We start from the raw sequence: 10,683 nt of genomic DNA, 5'->3' as shown, positions 1-10,683 counted from the left end.
TCAATGTTGACCCATCTTTTAAGCCTGTACAGCAGAAAAGGCGCAAATTTGCAGCTGAAAGAAACACCATAATAAATGACGAAGTAGAAAAACTCTTGCATATGGGGATGATCAGGGAAGTTATGTACCCTGAATGGCTGGCTAACGTAGTTGTTGTGCAGAAAAAGAATGGGAAGTTGAGAGTCTGTGTAGACTACACTGACCTGAACAAAGCTTGCCCTAAAGATCCATTCCCCCTGCCTCATATTGATGCCATGGTAGACGCCACAGCAGGCCACGAGATGCTAACATTCATGGATGCTTCCAGCGGATTCAATCAGATAAAAATGCACCCTGCTGACCAGGAGAGTACTGCATTCATTACAGACCGAGGCATATACTGTTACATTGCCATGCCTTTTGGCCTGAAGAATGCAGGGGCAACGTACCAGCGCCTGGTCAACATGATGTTTAAAGACCAGATATGTGACATCATGGAAGTATACATAGACGATATGGTGGTGAAATCCAAGAATGCAGAAGACCATGTGAAGCACCAAGAAATAGCATTTGAGATACTAGAAAGATATAACATAAAGTTGAACCCTGCAAAGTGCCACTTTGGAGTCTCTGCAGGCAAATTTCTTGGATATATGGTCACAAAGCGAGGCATAGAAGCCAGCCCTGAACAGATAAAGGCTATCCTGGAACTACAGTCACCCAAGTCTGTCAAAGATATCCAAAAATTGACAAGCAGGGTAGCTGCCCTGAACCGCTTTATATCAAGATCCTCTGAAAGATGCAAAACATTCTATAACCTCCTCAAGAAAAATAAACAATTCCAGTGGACGGATGAGCATGAGGCAGCTTTTCAGGATCTAAAATCCTACTTATCATCTCCACCCTTACTGGCTAAACCAGAAAAGGGAGAACCTTTGTCGGTGTACCTATCATCGCGACACAAGATCAGTGTGATCTGGTGAAAGAACAAGATGGGCAGCAACATCCAGTCTACTATGTAAGTAAAAGCCTACTAGATGCCGAGTTAAGGTATGGACTACTTGAAAAATATGTTTTAGCCTTAATTATGTCATGTACCAAGCTGAGACCTTATTTTGAAAGTCACCCCATTATAGTCAGGACCAACTTACCCATAAAATCTATCCTGCGCAAGCCTGAACTATCAGGCAGGATGTCCAAATGGTCAGTACAGATTAGCACATATGACATCTCTTTTAAACCCAGGGCAGCGATCAAATCGCAGGCCCTAGCAGACTTTGTGGCTGATTTTAGCCCCAACCTGGAACCAGACCTGATAAAAGAGGTCAATCAACTAGAAAATAAAACCCCAGACCAGGAATGGACCCTATTCATAGATGGGGCATCCAACGCCAGGGGGACAGGGTTAGGACTAGTACTTAAATCACCATAGGGAGATGTGATAGCTCAGGCTATAAGCTGTGAGTTCAAAGCTACCAACAATGAAGCAGAATATGAAGCCCTGATAGCAGACTTAAAGGTATGTCTAGACCTCGGTGTTCAAAACCTAAAGGTAAAAACTAATTCACTCTTAATTGCCAATCAAATAAAGGGAATTTATACGGCTAAGGATGCAAAGATGATTTCGTATTTAGAATATGCAAAAAATCTTACCGCTAAATTCGCTTTATTTGATATAGATCAAATATCAAGAGACCTGAATACCCAGGCTGATGCTCTGGCCAGCCTAGGTTCAAATTTTACCCCCACTGTTTTCGATAGAATACCAATTGTACACTTATTAGAGCCAACCATCAGCAAACCTGAACAGGTCAATCCAGTTAATCAGGACAATAACTCTTGGACTAAACCCTATTACGACTGGTTTCTCCAAGGAATACTACCTCAGGGTAGGCATGAGTCAAGGGCCTTTAAAATTAGAGCTTCAACTTATGCTATCATCAATAACACCTTGTTCAAGAGATCGCAGGTTGGACCCTACCTGAGATGCTTAGAGCCTGACGAAGCCAAACTAGTACTTCAAGAAATACATGATGGACACTGTGGCAACCATAAAGGAGGAAAGAGCCTGGGAATCAAAGTTCTCAGGACAGGCTACATTGGCCTATCGAGGGCCGATCGCTCTGGAATACTCTTCAAAATGCGAAGCCTGCCAAATTCATGCACCAATCATACATCAGCCATCCAAACTTCTTCATTCAATTTCCGCACCCTGGCCATTTATAAAATGGGCATGGATATTGTGGGAAAATTGCCTGTAGCTCCAGGACAAAAAGTCTTCATGTTAGCCATGACTGATTACTTCTCCAAATGGATTGAGGCTGACTCTTTCAGGCAAGTGACCGAAAAAGAAGTAATATCCTTCATCAGGACAAACATTATTTGCAGATATGGAGTCCCATCAGAAATAGTATGTGACTACGGAACTCAATTCGTGGGAAAAAGGACCCAAGCATTTTGCCAAGAATGGAATATCAACCTGGTAACATCGACCCCTGGATATCCAAAAGCTAATGGCCAGGCGGAGTCAAGCAACAAGGTAGTCATAAGCTGCCTAAAAAAGAAGCTGAAAAGAAGACGAGGCAGATGGGCTGAAGAACTTCCATTAGTACTATGGCCAGGCAGGACAACTCCAAAAACTGCAACAGGCCAAACACCTTACTCCCTGGTGTATGGCTATGAAGCTGTCATTCCTGCGGAAGTACGGGTACCAACATCCGGATGCGGCCTAAACAACGTTGAAACAAACAAAGACCGATGCAAGATAACTTAGTACTTGTGGAAGAAGAACTAAGAGACGCCGCCAAAATCAGGATGGCATCATATCAACAAGCGTTGCCGGGACTTACAATAAAAACGTCGTGGTCGGGGTCTTCAAAGAAGGAGACCTTGTCCTACGCAAAGTATTTCCAAATAAAAAAGAAAAATCAAGCAGCAAACCTGGCTCCCACATGGGAAGGCCCTTACTTAATTGATTCAATTGTTGGACAAGGAGCATACAGGCTCCAAACACTAGAAGGGGAAATGATCCCAAGATCCTGGAATGTAACTCATTTAAAACTATTCCATATAAAAAGATCAGGCTACAATCAGGTATAAATTCAATCACTACTCAACCCAACATGCTATGTGATGAACTACATATTTTACATGCCTTGTCTGTATTTTATACCTGTTCAACTAACCCATCTATTTACTTTTTGAATCCTGAACAATTATACATAATAAAAGATTATATGCATAAATATTCAGGATTGAGGGCTACTCTATTGTACATTCTTGAAACAAAAATTCTGCACATAATTGTGCCTAACGAGTTGGTAACCACCACCAGATATAGTAAAAATTCAGGACCAATCAGGCATGAAATAATTGCCTGACCTGACTAGGTTTGCTGCCACTTATTACAACCGGCTGGACGCAGCAAGACAGGTGCACGGGTGTTTTATCCCGACCATCAGTCTAAATGCCCTCCTGACAGGCCGAATACCAAGCCCTCCAGCTAGGCAGGGGACATAAGCCCTCCTGACAGGCCGGATTTCCCACCCCTTCAACCATTATAGCAAAAAACTATACTTGCCTGAAATACTCATGACAAATTAAAACGAAAATAATGTGCAGGTTATTCAAGCAGAATAAATGTGCAGATCATGCAAATGAAATACTTGACAGGTTCAAACAAGATGAAACCCACAAAACAAGCAAAGACAAAAGCGAAATCAGCCAAAAGAAGGCCATCATGCCTATATTAATAAAAACGTTTACCCCCTGGGGCAAAAGTGCCAAAATATTCATAAAGGCCAGGGAGAGTCCCCCTGACCCAAAACAGGAAAATAAAAATAATGTTTGTCCAGGGACATCCCCCCTGGATGGGACAAAATACCAACTGAGAATTAAAATATATTACTGCTTCTCCTTAGAAGCAGCAGCATCAACAACCTGCTCCCCACTCTTAGCCGGCTCAGCCTCAACGTCCTGCGCCCTTGGGGAGTCGACCTCCTGTTCATTCTCCAAATTGTGCAAGTTAGGATACTTTGAAGCAGCAAAAGCCATCTCAGCTGCAGGGTCCCATTTTGCCCTGGCCTCGACAGGCTCCGACATAGCAGCTGCCCTTCCTTTGATATAGAAATAAAAGGAAGCGTCATCCAGCTTAAACTCCAAGTCATCCCTCTCTTGGGTGAGCTCCTCATTTCTGTCCAGGGCCTCCTGCAATAGCCGCTTGCTAGAAGCTGCCTCAGTCTTAGCAGCATCCCTATCAGCCTGTACCCTTGTCAAGTCGGCGACTTTAGCGAAAATGGTCACTCGCGCAAAATCCAGCTCAGACTTTAGCCTATCATAATCTGATCTCATCAGATCAATTCTGGCTACCAATGAAGTAGCCTGATAGGCATTATGGAGACAGGTCGCAGCACCCTGGACAAAAACAAGAAAAGTATGAGTAATTTATACCAACAATAGAAAATTACCAAAACAAAACACAAATAGAAATTATTCCAGCTTACCTCCCTCACAAAGCGAGCCGGGGCACCGACCAAGAGGTCGATCGAGTGATCATCAAGCAACCGCCTAAGTAGCGAGTCTCAACAGGTCAAGGGTAAGCATGACATCCAATTTAGAAGCTGCATAGTCCCTGATCTTCACCCTAGCAGCCTCCATATTATCCAACCTGGCTCTCACCTCCCTGACCGGGGCAGAAACATCAACATCTTCAATTTTCCTTTTCTGGGCTGCTGAACTTGTCTTAGTAGGGGCAGCAGGGGCAGTAGTGACCTTGGCAGCATCGGACTGCTCAGTCTAGTCGATGACAGGTTCAGTATCCCCGCTTCCCTGACGACCTTCCTCCTTAATCTTAGCCAGCCTGGCTGAGAGGTCAGCCATACCAAACCTGGCAAGGCGAATAGACGACCTGGTAGCTGCAACACGAAATGCTATATCAGCAATATAAACCAAGCATCATCAGGAAGCCCAGATAAAAAGAAAAGAACGGTTAGAATGGACTTACTACCTGAAGTAGTGGCACTAGCAGCCCCTGAAGCTTTGGCCGCCCTGGGAACACCGTCAGCCTTCAAACAGCGACGAAGGTGACCAACCCCACAACAAAGAGGCCAGGACCTCTCCAAAGGAGGAATAGTAAGGAAAGCAGAAACATTGGGAGTGGGATACTCAGTTTCAGTAACCCAGTCATCAACTGCACACATAAGAGGTATGACTTATTATTTTCATTTCATTTTTTACTAACAGATGAAACATGCAGGGCAAAGAAGGAAAAAGACTCACCAGCCACACATGCCTCATGATTTAAATACGCCAAGTCAGGACCCACAGAATTGGTCATGATAAACATATAGCCAGCAGCCCAGCCCTTATCATGGCCACTGTCCAAGTTACTCAGAAGAGGAGTAGTAGACGCCCTGACCTTAAAACTTATATGGTCAGGACTGTTTGTTTTGACAGCATAACAAATCTTCAAATCATCAAGAGAAAAAGAAATATTGTGTTTTTTACAGAGGTTCTCAATAGAACATACAACCTTCCACACCATCGGCATTAATTGATAAGAGGGAATACCAATCTCCTTAATAACCTCAACCATAAGAGGAGAAAAAGGAAGCTTACAGCCTGCCCTGAAGGCGCAGTCGTGGATGCAGAACCAACCAGGACAAGCCCAGTCGGCCCTGATAGGAGAATCCTCAGGGATCCAGACCTCAGCATTAGCAGGGATGATCCCCTTATCCTTCAAAATTTTTTCGAACTCAGGCTTCAAACGGTTTGCAGGAGACTGATCTTCATTTAAAGCCTTCGTGAGCTTGAATTGAAAAGCACCATGAGATATTGAGATTATCTCCAATGGAGGATCACTCGGCTTATTTACTGTGGGAGATGGAGCAGCAGAAGAAGCATGCAAAGTTTCAGAAGAAACTTCCTCAGGATTCTGAGGAGGAGGAGTTGCAGGAACCGCTGCCCTGGTAGATTTTTTCTTTGCAGCCATTATTTGAAGAATTATGGAAGATTGATTAAAGATTTGGGAAGTTGGGAATTAAGAAAACTGAAGAAAAAGATTGTTAAAGAAAGAAGATGAGAAGAAATTGTGTTGATGAGTTCAACTTAATGAAGCACCCAAGTATTTATAGTAAAGAAGATTAGGGTTTCAGCCGCAAAATCATTAAGGCAAGTTGCAGTAAATATCCACGCGTCAGCAACTGCAGTAAAAGAGCCGTTACAGGAAACTAATCGGGAAAAACTTAACCGTTGGGTAACCTTACCAATAATAAAATTATTTCCTCGTTTTTTCGTCCTGGCACACTGCAAATGAGGAGATAAGGGGCAATTGTTAGGCCTGAAAATCCGCAGACCTTCCTGACCAGTATCTCACCTGAACCTGACTGCCAGGCTGTCAGGGTATCAGGCTATCAGGGCACTTGAAGATAGGCGCCAGGCCATGGAGAGGACAACGGTCAAAATATCAGGACGATATTAGACCATATACGCGCATAATAAAGGAATTATATACGCGGCATTAAATGTGAAGATTACGCAGTAAAAGCAGTAATTAAGGGAGGAATAATTAGCAATTAATACTGGCAATTATGGAGAATATTCAGCCTTTAATGACCAGATCAAACAGCCGTTCAAGATGGAAGACTATATAAGAAACATTTTGAAGATATAAGAGGCATCTCATTCATACGCAAGAAGAAGAACATACAACACTTAGAGAAATACAAATATTGTTATCATCATATAATTATTCTCCCACATTATATAGTGAAATCCTCTCCTGGCTTGGTGCCCGTGGTTTTTTCCCATTCAAGGGTTTTCCACGTACAAAATTGCTTATCTTGTTATTATTGTTATTTCTTTTATGTCTTAATTATAGTACCCCGACGACCTGACCTAGAGCTAGTTAACCCTACACAGTCTCACCCTGACCTGATTTCGCCTTGCGCAAAATCCACACAAAACACATATAATGGACAACATATCAAATACGAACGATTTCCTTAATCATTAGTAGAGGCCGCTATCGAGGCGGGCGGGATTAGGTGTTCAGTAAAAGAGCATCCTAATACGTACCCTCACCCCTTAGTCCAGATCTCTATGAACATCCGTGTTCATTGGCATCCACGAGAGTCATTCTAGACATAGAATGCTAAGGGTAACGAGTTCTTAATGTTCATGTCACTACTTTGTGTCTTGACATGGCATGAGGTATTCGAACGGTTCCAATTTCCCATAAAAATTGGTGGCGACTCCACGAATGCAGGCTTAACCTTTTACCGGTTTCAATGCCTTACAAATCGGTAACGGCCCATGACGTGATTTGGCTATCCAAGGTTCCGTGGGAGAAGTGTCGCCGCCATAAACGATTTTCATCAAAACGCACGGGTGCGCGCGGCGCGGGTGGCCCATGTCCATAGTCGTCAACCTAGTCTTCCAAGACTCAAGTCAAGCTAAGTAACCCAGTTACTTTCTCAGATGAGGACTTGCCTCCCTTTGGCTTAACTCATAACCTTACTTTATACATCACAGTCACATGCTTAAAGAAAAACGTACCAATGACTTTGGTGGATGATGGCTCCGCAGTCAATGTCATACCACTAAAAACAGCATACAAGTTAGGCATGAAAGAATCAAACTGGACTCCTACTAACCAAGGCGTTCGGGCATACGATGGAACGCGACGTAAAGTAGTGGGGCTAGTTAACCTTACTATGGCCACTGGACCAATCGAGCGAAAGGTTAATTTTCAGATAGTGGACATCAAGGCATCTTTCAATATACTTCTAGGTAGGCCCTGGATTCACGCTTCCAAAGAAGTCACATCCACCTTGCACCAAAAGATCAAGATCCCTCTATATGGCAAGGTAGTGACGATCACTTCGTCACCTATCAAGGCCGTAATAGAGAAAATGTCAAATAACCAAGTAGTTGCAGATCCAGTGTACGAGCTTGGAGGATTTCAAAGTATAAACCTTATAGAGAGCGAGCTGACTCCCTTATACTTCGACCCATACTCCAACTTGGTGTTGGAGTATGTGTCCTCGACAATAATGCGATCACATGTTTAAATCTCATATTAAGAATGCATGAGGGAATGTAATATTTTATTGTCAACTGGTCCACATTAATCGGTAATGATTGGCTGTTTAGAGTTTGACATTACTGTCGTATGACAGTGTTGATCAGTTGATCCCTTAAGGTCATACCTCTAGGGAAACATTCTTAATTGATTAATTAATTAATTGTATGCTGATAAAAGTTAATTAATTCCTTCAAATTGACAAATTATTTTGTGAGTAAAATTACGTATCTTATTGTAATTCGATTAAATAAGATTCGGTCTAAGTAATTTAAATTGTTTTTATTACTTAGGTTAATTTATTGTTTATGAAACAATTAAAATAAGAATGAATGGTTTATTATAAATACAAGTTGTTGTAATTTATAATTCTATGATCCATTTTAAGTAATTGTAATTGTGAATTACTAGTTAATTTTTGTATGTGATTTATTTTGTTTATATAATGATTTTTAATAAGTTGAAAATGCATTATTAAAACAACATGTCTAGTAACATGTCCAATATGTCACACTATACAAATTGACAATTGACAAAACTTAAAATGGTACCCCTTAATATGGAGTGTACCGTGAAAGTGGAGGGGGTTGGGTAGTTTTAGGACTTAATTGTTGCTCTAATTGAGAATTAGACACAATGATTATGTTTCTAAATAGACCTAAAACTAGCCCTACCCTATGTATCTTGAGAAGAACAAATGTGTATATGTATTGGGCACTCTTTCCACAAACTACCCAGCCACCCTATGCAAAAGATGAGAAGTTTTTCTCTTCTTATTTTTACAATTCATTCTTAAATATTATGAGATGCATAATTCATTATTCTCTCTAATGGTTATTGAAAACTTAAGAAGAAAACTCACAAAATCTTAAATATTATTATTTCATTACTAGAAGTAGTAACCAAATAATATTAAGTCATTTTATAGGATTCTTATACTAATTCTAGTACAAAATTAGTATAGGATTTAAGAGTGATTTCCTTGGTACAATCCTTAAGGAATAGATCCCATCATTGGATCTAGGGTTTTCTTGGGCACTTGAATTTTCTTAAAGAAGACTAACTTGGTAGGACGCCAATTAGTATAAACCATTTCGGCCCTCAATGTAAGATTAATCGATTTCTTCTTATTTTGTATCATTTTTGTTATGCATGCATAAGATCTAGATTAGTTTATGACTAAACTAAAATATATAGTTATTAGAAGTGTCTAATAAGAGATTAATGAATCTTAAAATTGGTATCAGAGTAATGGTTGTTGCATGCATAATCGGTTATTGTTTTTCCGAGTTAAAATGTTAACACGTAAAACAAGAAATTTGTGATATATGATGATATAGGCCACGAAATTTTTGCATGAATAACATTCTCGTCCTAAATTGATTTTAAATCATTTTGATGATTTATGGAATAAATATTCCTCTTTAATTTATTTTTAGTATTTTTATTACATTTTATTTAGTAAAATGACTTATAAAATGCTAAAATAAGTTAGACTATGATTCTGACCATGAAATTTTTACACTACCTCACATGTATAGTTTACACATTGTATGTAAAATTTCGTATAAAATGGTTTTATATTCCATGTTTTATGATTTTTACATGATAGAAATTGATTAAATAGAGGTATTTTGGTTAAAAATGGTTAGACTTCGTTTATGCCCATGAAACTTTAGTATGTTGTGACATGCAGTATTTACACACTGTATGTAGATTTTGAGATGAAATGGTTTCATTTAGCATGATTTATGATTTTTAGATGTAAAAATCACATAAATAGTGACTATTTTAGCAAAAATAGCTAAAATAAATTTTATGGCATGAAATGTTTCCCCAATGTTTTATATATGATATGAACATCAGATCTAAAGTTGCATGTCAAGTTTTGTTTGATTTGGATGTTTATTGATTTTTATATTGTAAAATTAATAAATAGCAACTTTAAATAGTCATAATTAGAAATTCGATTTTTGGACCTAAAAATTGTCTTTTCCAGGTTCTATAAACTTATTTAGAATATTCAAAATTTAATTTTGATTTATTACATAATTTTATGTTTAATTTGGAATTAATGGGATAAAGTTATGTATTAAACGATTTGTTTGTGAAATAAATTTAAAATATTCTAAGCGAAAATTTTATTAAAGTTTTGGAATGTTGGAAATTTTCCAGAATATACAAAATTATGATTTTGAAATTTTCGAATTTTGTGACTTATTGTTACTTATTTTTTTTTATTATTATGAATAATAGTGTTTAAAGAGCAATAATAAAATATCAAGTTGAATTATTGTCAAATATTTAGTGAAGACTAAATTTTTGAGTCCAAAGAAGGTTGGGGTAATTAACTTGGACATAGATTTGATTTATGTAATATTGTGTGATTTTAATAAGTTAATAGTCACAATTATCCATAAAAGGGGGCCGAATATACGATATTAGCTTAAATAGGGCGATTTGGCACATCACATACTATGTTTCATACATATATTAATGCTGCATTTTTATTATGATTGTCATATTTTATTTTTTAGGTAATTTTGAATTATGTAATTTGTACTTAGTATGGCCATAATTTTTAATTGGTATTTCCCAAAATGAATGGAGATATCGATTCGGTT

This window comes from Silene latifolia, chromosome 9 (assembly GCF_048544455.1).
Source record: "Silene latifolia isolate original U9 population chromosome 9, ASM4854445v1, whole genome shotgun sequence".
NCBI lineage: Eukaryota > Viridiplantae > Streptophyta > Magnoliopsida > Caryophyllales > Caryophyllaceae > Silene > Silene latifolia.
This window is presented reverse-complemented; position numbering follows the sequence as displayed.